Source organism: Podarcis bocagei (assembly GCF_964188305.1).
Source record: "Podarcis bocagei genome assembly, chromosome: 12".
In the NCBI taxonomy this organism is placed as follows: Eukaryota; Metazoa; Chordata; class Lepidosauria; order Squamata; family Lacertidae; genus Podarcis; species Podarcis bocagei.
The window spans coordinates 21,071,815-21,088,172 of record NC_138137.1 but is presented as its reverse complement, the minus strand read 5'-3'; positions in this window follow the sequence as shown (position 1 = coordinate 21,088,172).

Here is a 16,358-nt window from a genome sequence, read left to right as displayed (position 1 = left end):
CTCCTAATGGTCCTCAGCACCCTTAACAAACTACAGTTCACAGACTTCTTTGGGGGAAGCCATGATTGTTATAGTGCTTTAAATGTATAGCACAGATGTGGCAATTTGCAGTGTGTTCTGCTAGGAGCAGGTTTTGACTTAAAGCTGGGGATTAGAGATTCAGCAGCCCACCATGCTCAGCTGTTAAATTCTCTCTCTCTCTCTCTCTCTCTCTCTCTCTCTCTCTCTCTCTCTCTCTCTCTCTCTCTCTCTCCAATATTTATTACAGGTAATTTTGAAGAATTCAGAAATTGCTTCCATGTTAATTTTCTTCAGAATTGTTTAGAGATTTTTTTATATTTTTTATTAATTTGCCGAAGAGGGCTTTTCTGTCCAGTTAAACTTTGTTTTATTCCTGTAATTACCCACGTTCTTAATTACACAGCAGTAAGGCCCAACATGATTATTTGTTAAAGTAAGCATCTGGTAAGTAGAACCATGCCAACACATTTTGTTAATAAGGTGTTATGTACTGAGTTGAATAGGATCCAAACTGAAGCAGTCTGATTGGTCCTAGAACAATAGGATCCAAATTGCAGCAGTCTGATTAGTCCTAGAACAATAGGATTCAGAATGCAGCAGTCTGATTGGTCCTAGAACAATGCAGCAGTATGATTGGTTGGCAGGAACCACCCAATCCTGCTCCAGATAGAAGTGAATCCACAACCTGATTGGCTTACAGTAGAATTCCGGAATTAGCCAATCATGTGCAGCCCATTGTGTAAATAATGTATATAAAGCAGATACTGTGAGGGGACATTCATTCATTCCTCCTCACCACTATGAGCTGAATAAAGAGCATGAAATCACTTTGCGACTCTGAGTATATTTCATAAGGGTAAAGTGAGAGCATTTAAATTTCATTTTGCAAACTGTAAGTATCCCTATGTTGTGAGCTCCAAGGTTGGATCGAGCTACATAATGTTTCCCACAGATTAAGGGCTGCCAGTCCCTTGCTCCTCCCACCCAAACCTACCAATGTTATAATCTATTCATAGGTCAGAAGTATATCCAAACAATCAAAGCAGATATGTTTTAGCCTAAGGCTAGAGCTGGAGAGACTTAACTGTATCAACAGCTTAAAGCAGGATACAAATTGTCCTAGCTCCAAATTTTGGTAGGATCTCCACCCGGATCTTTAAGACTTTTTTTTATCATTTAGCAACAAACTTTAAAAAGTAAGGGCAAGAATGCATCCTTGCTTAACTCATCTGGTCCAGGGTAAGGATGAATGAATCTGTCATTTTTTGTTTCTCTTGGTTTTTCACCTTTGGAATCTCCAGTTCTCCACATTTCCATATTAGTTTGGCAACTTTTAGAGGGTCTTTGTGAAAATTTATCACTATTTTAGTGTGAATTACACATATTTGTATGCAATTTTGCCACATGTGTACATTTTTGCAAAGCAATTTCCCCATATATAATGCATTTTTTGTGTTATTTCTACCAATACGTTCATTTTTATGGTCCCTTCCAACTCTATGATTCTGTATGCATTTTTGCACATATTAGCTGGTTGGAAAACTGCACTGCAGTATTCAGAGAAGTGTAAATTTCAAAGAATGGCTGTGTATCAGTTCTCACGGTGTTTTGGAATGTGCAGATTAGATAAATTTGCTTTGGAAAGGGAACTGAATCATATTTCTCCACATCCCTAGGCATGGGTATATCTTTAGTAAGCTGTTTCTGATTACCACATCTGCTTTTTAAAGGCTATTGCTATACAAAGCCTTAATGTGGCACAAAAAGGAGAGAGTCTTTTATCAACAATAATGTGTTCCAGTTTCTCCCATAACTTAATCGGGGGGGGGGCAGAATCAAAGCTTCCTTTGAACCCACAGTTTGCTTGTAAAGGTCTCGTATATTTTTCATCAAGGTGGGAAAGGACCAGACGGTGATCAACGATTCCCTCTAAAAGCTGCTTGAGAATCAATAAGCACGTTCTCAGATTCCAAAAAAAGAAGAAGAAATAAATCTATCGCTTAATAAGAACCTAGCATAAAACCTCCCTATAATTGATAATAGACTATCATCTCCTTATAAACCTCTGTTGACTTCTTTCCAAAGCACTGCACCTGTGGAACAACTTGTGACTTTGCAAAGTCTTTTTTGGCGATTGCTCGTAGCCGCGTAAAATTGTCTTCCATAAACACGGTCTTAACAGTGAGTGTGTAAGTGACTGTGGAGGCCAATTCTGGATCCACACGTCCTTCCACAGTGGGGACATAGGTTTCCGGGTGGGAGTTGATCACGGTGTGGATTTGCCAAGCATGCCTTCCTCTTAGCGCATTTCTCCCTTTTGTCCTGAGTTTGAGTATCTTCAAAACTGATTATACCTTTTGTACAGGCTGTTCTCCAACTGGGGTGCTCACAGGCCAGTGTTTCCCAGTTGTTGGTGTTTAGTGCAAGTCACAATATTATTTTAAATATGCTGGAACTATCCTTAAGAACAAACGGCCAACCAACCAAACAACCAACCAAACAACCATTGTGAACTGCTCTGAGATATTTTGATGAAGGGTGGTATACCAATCTAATAAAGAAACAAGAAAGTGTGGAACAACAACAACAACCTGCAGGCCAAGACAACAGCATTCTTCATCCTAGTGATTTGAGGATAAGTTATTTCTTTCAAGTGCCAAGGAACTTATGTTAATAAATTTAATGGGGTGTGCAACCAAAATGACTCATGAGAGATACTGTTTTGCAAGGCATGTTGTCTTCCCTGGAAGCGAGTAAACATTCCTTTCTACTTGGTGACTTTTCCACCTAATTGATTGTCTGCCTTCTTTTAGAATCACACCTAAATGTTTGCCTTTTTCTCCCCTTGCTCATAACTGTTTGGCATTTTTCTTTCTCTGTTGGTATTTATATTATCTGATCCTGTGGTTTCATAGTTTAAGTTGACAAAAGGTTTCGCTAATCTGAAAGAGTAAACGGTAAATAGTTAATACAGACCACATTCCTTTTTTTGATTGTACCTCTGTTAACAAATGGCACTGCATTACCACACGCAAAGTACCCATTTGTCAGCTCCAAACCAGTTTACAGAAGCTTCTTGATACAAAATTAATAGAAACAAGCCTACAAGGAATCACAGCACTTTAGATTTGCTTTCTCAGTAAAAGCCTCCTTCTTCCCCTGAAGCAATTGGAACAGATTGTGAATGAGTTGAGAACACAAGATGTGGGAATCTTTGATTTCATGTTTTGGGCTTTATATATCTATATATCTAAAGTTATTGTTTCAATCAATTCAAGTAGTAACCAAAATGTTCTATCTTCCCATATGTGTCTGGGGTTTGAGGCGGGTTACGTTGGGGGAGAGGTTGTTGCTATTTATTTTTTGTATCTTTATTTTAGATATTGTTGTTATTTATCTTGAAATTGTTCAGTTTGGTTTTGTATTTTTAATGCTTTAATTGTTGCTTATGACTATTTCCTGTTACGTTGTAGTTATGCATTATTTTTCATGTTGTAAGCCTCCTTGAGCATGGTTTGAACTGTGGAAAGGCAACATAAAAATAAAATTATGTATGTATGTATGTATGGGCAATCATGCTTATTTGTATTTCAAAGCCTTTCATTCTACTTTTCCTTTCCACAACAACCAAGCACAAAAAGTGAGGAAGACAATTAAACTGGTGAGTTATGCCATATCAAAGGAAAAGCTCTCAGTTTCCCCGTATTTTAAAGTTGTTTAAATGAATATTCTAAATTGTAAAACGGAAAATTTAATAAAAATGACACACACAAAGATTCCAATTTCAAAACCATCCCCACCCCAATACAGTTCCTGATCTTTTAAAGCAGGATCGGTTAGAAAGCCACCTTTTGTATGATAAAAACTGAATATGGCTCCCAAGGTTCTAAGGTTTATTAGATCCACAAGAATTTCCCAAGAAAATGAATGAATCCCTAAATGTTGAAAGCCACAAAACTGGTCAATTGGTCGCTCATCTGTTGACCAGGCAACTGAGTACCAAGAACGACTCAACTATCAGTGGGAGCAGCTCACCTGGTGAGGTGGAGACACAAGACGTATCTCCTGACACCAGTGTTGTTGCTGCTTACTGGGAGAGTGAGGCAGTGGTGAAGTAGGGTTTGCATTGCTGCTGTCTCTGCCTCCTGAGCAACCTTGCTGCTGGGAGGGTATTCTTGCAGCTCAGGTGAGTCACTTCTGGCTATCGGAGCCCACTGTGAAATCAGGGTAGGTCTGTCAGTGCCATCACGAGAGATGGGTTCCAATGCTCATGAGCAATTTTTAAGAAAATTAATCACCATAGTTGTTGCAGATATGTCACTGACATTTGAATCGTACCCTATGGGAGCACATTAGTTTACTACTTTGGGAGTTTTCTGCTGCAAAACAAGAGAAATGGAAATTGATATTTAGAAGGTGGAGTGCTAATCTTTTTAATCTTTTGTTTTTATTCCTTAATACAAAACAAGAAAGCAATACTATGGTAATCAAATGCTAGGTGACACCTACATGAATTTCTATTCTTGGAGGTAAAATCCCAAAACATTAGTAGTAATGAACTATGAAATACCAAACAAAACAAACTAATGATTGTTAAAACAATATTTAAAGTAGTTCTGGGAGGACTTCAATAGGTCTGGGATGACTTCTGTAATTAAAAAAGCAAAGCAAAACCCAAGACTGCATGGTCAAACTATGTGTTTGAATATCGCAAATCAAGACTGCTTACTTATGATCTCTTAACAATTAAGGTACAGTGGTACCTCAGGTTACAGATGCTTCGGGTTACAGACACTTCAGGTTACAGACTCCGCTAACCCAGAAATAGTACCTCGGGTTAAGAACTTTGCTTCAGGATGAGAACAGAAATCGTGTGGCAGCAGTGGGAAGCCCCATTAGCTAAAGTGGTACCTCAGGTTAAGAACAGTTTCAGGTTAAGAACGGACCTCCGGAACAAATTAAGTTCTTAACCTGAGGTACCACTGTACTTGTTGCTAACCCCCCCAAACTCCATCTTGTCCTTTTTTTAAATCCTCCACTCATATCTTGAATCTTGCTTGTGATTTCATATCACTAAAATACTTCGATAGTCCAAAAAGGGCCCCCAATTTTCCCATAAACAGATCATCATTTGGATCTCTTAGTTTTACAGTCAATAATGGATTGTGCTGAAATGACAATGTTGACTGTAAGAAATCATTCTTATTTGGCTGGAATCTCTTCCTCTTTCCATTTCTGTGCATATAAGGTTCTGGCGGCGGTTGTTGCATACAGTAAAATACTAATCGGCTTCTTCGGAACCTCTGTCCCAATTATCCCTAGCAAAAAGGCTTTGTTTTTTCGAGTTGTTGATGTTGTTGTTGTTGAATCACCAACAGAAGCTGCTGAATTGCAACTCATTACCAAACTCAAAACCATGGAGAGACCTGGTATGAACAAAGACATTGGATTCTTATCTCATTATACATGACTAAGCCATTTTTCACCTTCTCACCCCTTGCCTTTTCCTGTAAGACCTATTACAGTCGTTAAGAGTCGTCAACAGGCTCATCTCAGCTATCTGCCAATCTCCCATTCCCACCACCCTTCTGAGTAATACCCCTCCCCACCTTCTCACTATATAGAAGGATCTGGCAACTTCTGTTTCAGTGTATCTGAAGAAGTGTGCATGCACACGAAAGCTCATACCAAGAACTAACTTAGTTGGTCTTTAAGGTGCTACTGGAAGAAATTTTTTTTATTTTGACTATGGCAGACCAACACGGCTACCTATCTGTAACAACAGAAGCATGTCACCTCTGATTTAGCAAAAAAATGAGTCAGTGGTCCAACAGTGGTTTAAAAATTATTTATTTATTACATTTCTATGATTTGTGTGAAGGCAAAACAGAGGTGGTGGGGGAGAACATAGTTTATCTGATCCACTGCTAACGGTAAACTATTGTGACTATTCTTGGGGTTAAAGAACAGGAAGTCTATTCCATATTAACTGCCAGTCTGAAAGGTCTGAAGTGAATTTCACATTAAACTGCTGCCAAGTTTTCCCCTTCGATGCTAACTGCTACAAAAATGCAAACACAATTAATAGAAGGTTATTACATTCTGATCACATCACTTCATTCTATAAATAAAAGAGCAGGTTGCAATGAGCTGCTGTCTCTGCAGTGATCTATAATTTGAGCTGGCCAGGACACCACTGCCTCACAATGAAAGCTGTAAATATTATGATGAGAGTTTGGGGTACTTAAGAAAATGGAAGCACTATTGATAGAGCTTGTGCCTGGCCAAGGCACAAACATCTTTAAACGACTAAGAGTTCTGGATACACATATCGATAATGTGGCAATATTATTTTTATTTCATAGTATGTAGAGATGCCACCTGGTCCTATAAGTTTTATGGGCAGCTTCATGAACAGAAATTATCAGGCAATATTTATTTTCATATTTTTTCTGGGGTTTAAAAATTCATACAGTTTAAGCTTTAATGCTTTGCTTGTTTAATAAAACATATAAACAAATATATATTATTTTTATTTTATTTTATTTTTAAAGCGATTCTACCATTTCAGTATTCTTGAACTCCAATGTGGGTTTCATTTGGACATGAAATGTCCAAACACATCAATAACCTAAGAATTAAGTTACATCAAGACCACTTTAGGAGCTGCAAACAACAACAACAACAACAACAACAACAACAACAACAACAACAACAACAACAACATGTTGAGAAAACTCCTCTGGTTGAGTAGCATGTTGGGAAAACCAATCTTTTCTTGGGAATAGAAGCCTCTAGAATGTGGGGGAAATCCACATGCAACACAGTATTTTCTAAAACCTTTTGCAAGCACATATCATTATTAAAAACCAGTGATGATTATAGGCAGAGCAAATAATTGTAAACAGTATTGAAACATGCCAACCAAGAAAAAAATGAACTACAGCAAATAAACCCCCAAATTTATGACACCCCTCCAAATATTCCCTTAGCTCTAGCATAATTAACCAGAGCTTAGAAGTCTCGAAGATTTTCTGAAAAGTTTTTAAGAAGGCCATATTCAAGTCCTATGACTCCACTTCCTATCTCCCGCCCCCTTACAGTTGTCCTAGGGACGTGGGTGGCGCTGTGGGTTAAACCACAGAGCCTAGGACTTGCCGATCAGAAGGTCAGCGGTTCGAATCCCCGCGACGGGGTGAGCTCCTATTGTTCGGTCCCAGCTCCTGCCCACCTAGCAGTTCAAAAGCACGTCAAAGTAGATTAATAGGTACCGCTTCGGCGGGAAGGTAAACAGCATTTCTGTGCGCTGCTCTGGTTCACCTGAAGTGGCTTAATCATGCTAGCCACATGACCCAGAAGCTGTACGCCGGCTCCCTCGGCCAATAAAGCGAGATGAGTGCCACAGCCCCAGAGTTGGCCACGACTGGACCTAATGGTCAGGGGTCCCTTTACCTTTACCTTACAGTTGTCCTACTTAAGCATTGCTTAGATCTCTCTGTGCATTGCATCACAGTCTTCAGTGAAATCACTTCTGCAGGTCAAAGTATGGGATTAAATGTATTATAAAAGTCTGGGAGTAGCCAATGTTGTGCACCCCAGATGTTGTTCAACCCTAATTCAGATGCTGTTGGAACGCAACTCCCATCAGTCACAACCATGATCATGTCTCCCTTGGGAGGTGGATGGCCATCTGTCCTAGATGCTTTAGTTGAGATTCCTTCATTGCAGGGCGTTGGTCAACCCTTGAGGTCCCTTCCAACTCTATAATTCTATGATTCTATGTATGATGGGAGTTGTGGTCTAACAGCATCTGGAGGCAACCAGATGTGGACGACAAGGCTATCAATGTCACCTAACTCTGATGAATATTTTCTATCTCCTCAGTTGCAAGCAGTATGTGTCGTTGGAAACCTCAGGAGGGGAGAGTGCTGTTACATTCAGAACCTGACTGTGGGTGTCCCATAGGCATCTGGGTGGCCATTGTGAGAATCGTCTGCTTGACTAGATGGGCCACTGGCCTGGTCTTCTTACATTGTTCTTAGGTTTGTGCCAAAGTAGGCACTCACTAAAATTAGAGGATGGGTGCCATTCCATGCATGAAGCTGATTGCACAAAGTCACATACCCTCCAACATTTCTCTGATGAAAATAGGAATGTCCTATTCCATAATTATAATAATAGTTATGATTATAATTCTGTTATTTATACCCCGCCCATCTAATTGGGTTGCCCCAGCCACTCTGGGCAGCTTCCAACATATATAAAAACATAATAAAGCATTAAACATTTAAAATCCTCTATGGAGGGCTGCCTTCAGATGCCTTCTAAAGGTTGTATAGTGTGATGGCCTGGGATTCAGACTTGGAGGCTGAACCTGAGGAATCCCAGCTTGCACAGAAGTCCCTGCCTCCAGAACCAGCTGAGCCGAGGCTGGGGCTTGAGCCTGAAGGGTCCTCACCTGTGCTGGATCCTCAGGTGCAGGCACCAGCTGAGCCTGCTCTGGCTCCGGAGGTGATGGAGGACCCATTGCCTGCAGGTGCTCCACTCTTAGCCCCGTCAGGGGAAGAGGAGGTTGCCTCTGGGTCCAGCCTCTCCTGAGCTGCAGAGGCTCAGGGCAGAGAGGCGGAGGGAACTAAGTTCCCGCAGGAGGAATGTTCGCCTCCAGGCCAGGAGAGACAAGTCACTAGAGGATCAGGGCCACTCTATGCCTCGGGGCAGATAAAAGCTGGTCAGCCCCAGTCCCAAGTTGTGGGAGCAACATTGTTGGTTGCTAATTCCTGCCTGTGCCCTGTCCTGCTTTCCTCCCTGAGCTCCTGACCCGCCCTGGCTCCCTGCACAACTTCTGTCAAACATTTTGAAAGGCTGTTAAAGTGGACAATGCAGGTTTTGCAGCAGCTGTGTTTAGTGAATCTTACCTCTAGCAATCATCCCATATTGCTAAGTGATAAAAGGCCTAAGAGGAAGGCTGTGTATTTAGCAGAGGAAAAGGCACACGCCCAAATGCCCGTTGAAAAGGGACATCTCTTTTTAAAGAGGAAGCAATGTGAAATTTCACACTCTGACCTTTCAATTCAAGGAGCAAAATAATGCAGAAAAAATATGATGCTAATCTTCAAATAATGACTTTGTTTGCTTATCAGCTATGAGCCTCATTTTTGCAGTGTCCCTTGCTTCTTCCTTTCACAGTTATCTTGTGTTTATCTGTGAGGGCCTTTTGAGAGCAGATTGATAAATAGAAGTTTCCAAATATAGAAATCTCCCAAGATCCAAATAAATTAATCCACTTTCTCCTCAGAAATGTTGTTCTGTTTTGTCCTGCCCCCCTCCTGCGTAAGGTGCAAACTGGGCTCACTTTTCCACACAGAGACGATCCAAATAATTGAAGCACAGCAGTTGGTTGGGAACATTTGGCTGTGGTTGTAATCTGCGAAGCATGGTGCATAATGTTCAATTCAGCCCGGCCTGTCTGTAAGAATGCCATGCAATTATCTAGGTGGTGTTATTAAGAGATTATATAAAATACATCTAAAGGCCCGGAAGAATAACAAGTGGCCATGGAAAATATTTAAATGAATCTTACTCATATGCTGAAGCATTATTATATAATGGAGCACAGGGCTGTCCTGAAACATGTCCCCCCCCCCCCGGCTGTGGTGAAGTACAAGATGGTGCATGCCCATATTCCATGTGTAGAAGTCAATTAGAATGGCAGCTGAATCTTACTTCAGTACAGTGGTACCTTGGGATGCAACCGGGATCCGTTCCGGAGCCCTGTTCACATCCCGAATGGAACGTAAGACGTGACGGCGTGTCTCCGTGTGCGCGGGTTGCGTTTTGGCGATTCTGCGCATGCGTGTGACGTCATTTTGACGGTCTGTGCATGCGCGCATGGTGAAACCCGGAAGTAACACGCTCCATTATGTGATGGCCTGGGATTCCGATTCGGAGGATGAAACAGAGGAATCCCAGCCTGCACAGGAGTCCCCGCCTCCAGGGCCGGCTGAACTGGGGCAAGGCCTAGAGGCTGAAGAGCCTGCACCTGTGGCAGTGCAGCAGGAGCTGGCCCCAGGTGAAGTCCTCCTGGCCCCAGAGGGGCCTGATGACTCAGTGGCCACAGGTGAGCCTCCTCCAGGGCCCAGTAACCCTTCGGCCTCTCCTGATCTGCAGAGGCTTAGGGCAGAGAGGCGAAGGGAACTAGTTGCCCCCAGGAGGAGTGCTCGCCTTAAGGCCAGAGTAGGCGGGGCTCCTAGGGGTCGGGACCGCCCCTGACCTTAGAAGAGGATAAAAGCCCACTCATCCCGGCTCCAGGTTGCGGGAGCAACGTCGTTGTTGGCTTCGGACCTTCCTGTGATCCTGATCCTTGCTCGGCCTCCTGTTCCTGACTAACCGGTACTCCTGTTCCCTGCTCGGCTTCCTGTTCCTGACTATCCAGTACTCCTGTTCCCTGCTCGGCCTCCTGTTCCCGACCATCCGGTGTTCCTGTTACCTGCTCAGCCTTCTGTTCCAGCGTTCCTGTTCCCCGCCCGTCTCTCTGCATCGGAGCTCGCCCCGCTTCGTGTGGACTCTGCTACACTCACGGTACCTTACCCCCGGGACCAGCACAGTTTGCTCCCGCCACACCCGCACTCCCCCTTCGTAGGGGTGCGTTCGGGAAGAGCCAGAGGCCATGGAGGACCAGGCGGCTGCACTGGTGACTTTGGCCCAGGAGAACCAGGCCTTAACTCACACCGTGCAGCAGCTCAGTGACGCGGTCGTGGCACTTCAGCAACGCTTAGAAGCCCTACCGGCTCCTGGGGCCGATGCCCCGACTCCTGGCAAGTACCCAGTGGCTTTGCCTGAGAAATTTGATGGAGCCCCGGCCAGCTTTCCTATGTTCCTGGCCCAGGCCAAGCTATATATTCAGGGGCGAGCCCGGAACTTTCCTGACGACCGCACCAAGGTGCACTTTTTGATTAGTTTGTTAAAGGACCAGGCGGCCAAGTGGGCGTTGCCGCTACTCAGGCAAGACTCCCCCCTGCTGGCAGACTATACGGGGTTTTGCAATCGTTTGGAGGCCGCGTTCGGCAACCCCCAGAAAGGGAGTCAAGCCAACCGGGCGATTCGGCGGTTAAGACAGGGCAAGTCCACGGTGGCCGCATACACCACAGAATTCCGGCTGCTGGCACAGGACTTGACCTGGAACGACTCGGCTCTCCGGGACCAGTATCTCGAGGGGCTTTCAGATGAGATACTGGACCAGCTGGCCACGATGGAACGCCCCACCACGCTAGACACCCTTATCCAATGGAGTCTACAGATTGACGATCGGCTAGAGGACCGGCGTCAGGCTCGGGACCGCCGGCACCTCCAGTTCTTGGCCCCAGTGTCTACCAGCAACCCCACGGACCCAGCTAAGTCATTGGAGGAACCTATGCAGCTTGGGGCAGTGCGGCCACGCCTCTCCCCCGCAGAGAAGTCGCGGCGTCGGGAGGGGAATCTTTGTCTCTATTGTGGCGGAAGCGGACACTATGCAAGGTCCTGTCCTGAGAAACGCCAGCCGCAGGGAAACCACCAAACCCCAGTAGCTGATGGCCCTGGCTACCTGGGGTCCCAAACAGCACAGAAGGGGGCCGCACCAATTGAATTACAACACCTTATGGTTCCGGTACATCTATACCCTCCAGGAGGGCCATGGATTCTTACCCATGCGCTGGTGGATTCGGGCGCAACCCGCTCTTATATGGACGCTGCTTTTGCTGCCCAGCATCGGGTGCCACTGCGGAACAAGCCAGAACCGGTGCAGGTGGAGGCAATCGACGGACGGCCCCTGCGTTCGGGTGCCGTCACTCAGGAGACCCAGCCCCTGGTCCTGTGCCTCCAGCAGCACCGTGAGATGCGAACTCTGGATATTGCCTCCATGCCCCGGTTCCCCCTGGTGCTTGGGATGGACTGGCTGGAGGCTCACAATGTGCGGATTGACTGGGTCAAACGGACTGTACACTTCCCAGACCCCAGTCCTCCTGCTGAGACTGAGATGCTAGCAGCTGCGCCCACTGAGGAGGTTGCTGCAACGCTCCCCGCTGAATACCGGGACTATCATGACGTGTTTGAGGAACGGGGGGCAGACCAGCTGCCACCGCATCGGTCCTTTGACTGTGGCATAGACCTCCAGCCCGGAGCGCCTCTACCGGTGAGTCGCTTATACTCGTTAACCGAGCCAGAGCGCGAGGCTTTACAGGACTTCTTGCGCAAGAACCTGGAGCGTGGGTTCATTAGGCCTTCTACCTCGCCCACTGCTGCGCCAGTGCTCTTTGTTAAAAAGAAATGTGGGGAGCTCCGCCTTTGCCATGATTACCGGGCCCTGAACAAAATCACCATCCCGGACCGGTACCCTTTGCCCCTTATTTCGGAGTTACTGGAGCGGGTGCAAGGGGCGCAGGTGTTCACCAAGCTAGACCTCCGGGGTGCCTACAATTTGATTCGGATCCGCGCCGGGGATGAGTGGAAGACCGCATTTGGGACCCGGTACGGACAGTTCGAATACCTGGTTATGCCCTTTGGTTTGTGCAACGCGCCTGCTGTGTTCCAACGGTACATCAACCACGTGTTCCAGGACTTGCTAGACAAGTACGTGGTGGTGTACTTGGATGACATTCTGGTTTACTCCCGTGACCCGGCGTGCCACGAAGGCCATGTCCGGACCGTGCTGCAGCGCTTGCGCGAGCATCGTCTGTATGCAAAGCTCAGCAAGTGCGAGTTTCATCAGCGGTCAGTGGACTTCCTGGGTCATCGACTCTCACCAGGTGGGGTGCAGATGGATCCTGGGAAGGTGGCAGCGGTTCGAGAATGGGCGGCACCTCGGAACCGCAAGGACCTACAGCGTTTCCTGGGGTTCGCCAACTATTACCGAACCTTCATTGCGGACTATGCTCACCGCACCACCCCGTTGACCCGACTACTGCGCCCCAAGACGCCGTTTTCCTGGGACAAGGAGGCGGAGGAGGCGTTTCAAGGGTTGAAGGCCTGTTTCCAGAGAGCGCCAATCTTGCAACATCCGGATCCTTCTCGACCCTTTGTGGTAGAGACTGACGCCTCCAGTACGGCTCTCGGTGCCGTCTTGTCTCAGCAGCACGGACCGGAAGCGCCACTTTTACCCTGCGCCTTCTATTCCCGCCAGCTCCTCCCAGCGGAGCGTAACTATACTGTGTGGGAGCGGGAACTACTGGCCATCAAGGTAGCCTTTGAGGTCTGGCGCCACCATCTTGAGGGGGCACGACATCCGGTGGAGGTGAGAACCGACCACCGGAACCTGGAGTACCTCCAGACCACCCGCAAGCTGAACCAAAGACAGATCCGGTGGGCGTTGTTCTTTTCCCGGTTCCAGTTTCGGATCCGCTACATCCCTAGCTCTCAGAATCAGAAGGCGGATGCTCTGTCCCGGAAACCTGAAGACAACGCAGACACGGTACAGCAAGCAGAACCCACCACGATTCTACCTCCGGCTGCATTCCTGGCCACCCAGGAGGCGCAGCCACTGCAGGTTCGGGTGCGGGAACAGCAGCGGGTCGACGCTTGGGCCCAGGATCGTCTCCGGGAGCTGGCTGAAGGGTCCAGTCCACAATATCCGGGGCTGGTCCTGCATCAGGGCCTGCTGCTGCACCACGGTCGTCTGTACGTCCCGCCAGGGCCACTACGGCTGGAGGTTCTCCGGATGGCCCATGATGCCCCAGCAGCGGGGCACTTTGGACGGTATCGGACCACCCATTTGGTCAGTCGGGAGTTTTGGTGGCCCCGCCTGAAGGCTGACGTGGCTCGTTACGTTGCTGGTTGTGATGTCTGCCGTCGCGCCAAGGGTCCTACCGGGCGACCCCCCGGCCTACTTCAGCCATTGCCAGTTCCACCGCGCCCTTGGCACACGGTTTCGTTGGACTTTATAGTGGAATTACCCTCGTCTCGTGGCTGTACCTGCCTTCTGGTTTTCTCCGACCATTTCACCAAGATGGTACACTGCGCTCCCTGTCCATCTGTACCCACGGCCAAGGAAACTGCGCAGCTGTACCTTCAGCATGTCTTCCGCCTGCATGGACTACCTGAGCGCGTGGTGTCCGACCGGGGCGTTCAGTTCACATCCCGGTTCTGGCGAGCATTACACCAGACCCTCGGGACAGAGGTCTGCCTCTCGTCAGCCTACCACCCACAGACCGATGGCCAGACGGAACGGGCGAACGCGGTGCTAGAGCAGTACCTCCGGTGTTACTGCAGCTACCAGCAGGATGACTGGGTCGACCACCTGGCATTGGCGGAGTTCGCCTATAACAACGCGGTGAATGCGTCCACCCAGCAGACCCCGTTCCAGGCCAGCTATGGTTATCATCCACGGCTGTTTCCAGAGGTGCTGCCGGCATCCGCGGTCCCGGCAGTGACGGAGTGGCTTCAAGAGCTCCAGTCCCAGCAACAGCTTTTGGTGGAGCAACTGCACCAGGCCAAGGAAGCATACAAAGCCCAGGCCGACCGCCACCGCCAGGTGGGGCCGGAACTTCGCGTCGGTGACCTGGTTTGGCTCTCCACTCGCCATCTCCACCCCTCTCGACCTTCGCGGAAGTTGGACGCCCGCTTCACCGGCCCGTTCCCTATCGTGGACCAAGTCTCTCCTGTGGCATTCCGTCTCCGGTTACCCGCAACCCTGAAGGTTCACCCGGTCTTCCACAGGTCCCTTTTGAGTCCTGTGGCCCCACCCGACGAGTTCCACCCGAACCGTCCCCAACCGCAGCCAGTGTTGGTTCGGGGAGAGCCTGAGTACGAGGTGGAACACATCCTGGACTCCCGATACCGCAGGGGAAAGCTACAGTATCTCATTGACTGGAAGGGGTACGGACCGGAGGACCGTTCCTGGGAACCAGCGGCCAACGTCCACGCACCTGCCTGCCTCCGAGAGTTCCATGCGACGTACCCCGGCAAGCCGGGTCCGGACCCTCGGTTGAGGGGGGGGCCTGGGAGGGGGGATGGTGTGATGGCCTGGGATTCCGATTCGGAGGATGAAACAGAGGAATCCCAGCCTGCACAGGAGTCCCCGCCTCCAGGGCCGGCTGAACTGGGGCAAGGCCTAGAGGCTGAAGAGCCTGCACCTGTGGCAGTGCAGCAGGAGGTGAAGTCCTCCTGGCCCCAGAGGGGCCTGATGACTCAGTGGCCACAGGTGAGCCTCCTCCAGGGCCCAGTAACCCTTCGGCCTCTCCTGATCTGCAGAGGCTTAGGGCAGAGAGGCGAAGGGAACTAGTTGCCCCCAGGAGGAGTGCTCGCCTTAAGGCCAGAGTAGGCGGGGCTCCTAGGGGTCGGGACCGCCCCTGACCTTAGAAGAGGATAAAAGCCCACTCATCCCGGCTCCAGGTTGCGGGAGCAACGTCGTTGTTGGCTTCGGACCTTCCTGTGATCCTGATCCTTGCTCGGCCTCCTGTTCCTGACTAACCGGTACTCCTGTTCCCTGCTCGGCTTCCTGTTCCTGACTATCCAGTACTCCTGTTCCCTGCTCGGCCTCCTGTTCCCGACCATCCGGTGTTCCTGTTACCTGCTCAGCCTTCTGTTCCAGCGTTCCTGTTCCCCGCCCGTCTCTCTGCATCGGAGCTCGCCCCGCTTCGTGTGGACTCTGCTACACTCACGGTACCTTACCCCCGGGACCAGCACACATTACTTCTGGGTTGTCGTGGAGCGCAACCCAAATTTGCCTAACCTGAAGCGTATTCATCCCAAGGTATGACTGTACTGGAAATTGCACAACACCTCCCACCACAGATGAGGACATCTGAGTTTCCCCAGCCACGCTGGGCAGCTTCCAACAAATTAAAACATCAAACACAGTAAAGCACTGGAGATGCAGAGAGATGAGAGAGTGTGTGCTTTTTCTGCATGGAACTCTGCTCTGGAGTGTATGGGAAACTAGCATACGCAACACATTGAGTGAAGTTGGTTGGAAATGCAGAAAAGTCTTCACTTGGCACCAAATATTTGTCAGGTTCTGGCTTCCCCTCAGCTTAATTAGGCAGCAAGCAAACGTCCCGGTATTTTCAAACAATTTATTATTTACAGTAATTAGTTTTCCGAGCAGTCACAGAGGCTGCTCTCTCATCACGACGTTGAAGCTTCTGAATTACGCCCCCTGTGCCAACAGGAAATCCTCCAGAAGCTACCCCCTTTCCTTCACCTCTTTGCTTTACGTCTTTCTTTAACCCTTGTTAAGCGGCGCACGTGAGCAGACTCATATGGATATGCAGTCTCTTCTCCCGATGAATCCCCCTCCCTCTCTATCGCAACCTGATACTCGTTATCAACGTCTGGGCCAACTTTGGTTCACTGCCCTGAGAAAC